Below are 1480 nucleotides of genomic sequence, written 5' to 3' on the forward strand. Positions count from 1 at the left end.
TTTTACTAAAAGCACTTTGATTGCTACTAACACATTCAGATTTTCTAATAACTACAAAGTAACGTGATCGGACAACGTAATTGGGCGCATACAAGGTTTCGGTAGAGAAATCAAAACCGTGTTCCAATAAATGTGGATCTCGCAAGCCAACGCTTTTATAAATGGACTAAAAAGTAGAAAATAATATTTCTCAGTCCCATAGAATTTGTTTTGATAACTTTTGATTTTGAAATTTTAGCAAACGTCATTATAAACAATCTATGAAATTGAAAATGAAAAGCGTGCCCTTGGATTCGATTTGAAAAATCTTAACCACCTCCGAGCGGATTCGAACCAGCGATCTCAGAACCAAAACCGGCGACGCCACAGCCGACATTTGTAGGAAAAGGAATTAATTGCGTTTTATTTTTGACTCTGGAACTTCAAAGGCAGATGTCGTTTAACGCTTATGTTCTTCAAAATTGTCGAACTGGTAGGCCATGGTGGAGTGCAATAAGGCCTGCGGATAATAAAAAATCTAATTTTAACAGGAGAAAAATTAAAAAAAAATAACAAGTTCTGTGTAAAATTTTTGCATTTCTACTAAAGCCTTTTCTGTAATAAAATGAGCAGGAAATAAGGTTACTCATACGCCAAGTACACTTAAGTAGGACGCTTTTCTGCTCATATTTCATACAAAAAATCGTTGCGCATTTTCATTTGACCACTCATTACTTCTTTATTTATCCATCGGTTTATTTCATTAATAACTTGAGTTTTTGTAACAGAACAGGCTTTAGCACACACACAGAACCTGTTATGTTTTATTATTTTTTCTCTGTTAAAGTTTAATTTTTATTTTCATCAAAAAAAAAAAACAAAAATCCTGGAATGATTAATTAATATGTCAGAAACTATCAGACTTCTTGAAAAGTGATGTATGTTAAGTTGGTTCGTAAGATATACGTGATTAAGTGGAACCACGTTTTGTTTTAAGCTGAATAACGGTAAATTGAAAATATCTTGAAAACTTATCCCAAATAATAAAAAATTACCGAGCAATTCTATATACATAGGAATTGGATAGTGGCATCCATTGAACATTATTGCTTTAAACCTGTATAATTAATCATGAAGCTTTCGAAGTCCAAGGTATCGTTATTTTTAACAGTGGGGTGTCTTAATCCTCGCATTTTCCCGCATAATTCATTTTCTCAATAAATACTCAATCAGGTTGAGATTCCACGAAATTTGGGGAATTCCCCACAAATTGGAAACGCTGGGTAAAATATAAAAAACAGTTAAAATAATTGAATTAAAAAAAAATCGGTGCGAGTTCTTTTCGTGTTAAATTTGTTTGCTTCCAGAAGCATGGATCTATCCTTTGCAAGGCAAATAATCAGCGTTTGTGCTCCTGAGTAAAGTGAACATTCCAAAGGCTGGTATTCAATCGCTTCTTTTTCACCTATAAATACACATTGAAAATTTGAAATTCATGTAA

This window comes from Rhagoletis zephyria, unplaced genomic scaffold (assembly GCF_001687245.7).
Source record: "Rhagoletis zephyria isolate East Lansing unplaced genomic scaffold, Rhagoletis_zephyria_1.1 Rzeph_scaffold_01134, whole genome shotgun sequence".
NCBI classification, from domain to species: domain Eukaryota; kingdom Metazoa; phylum Arthropoda; class Insecta; order Diptera; family Tephritidae; genus Rhagoletis; species Rhagoletis zephyria.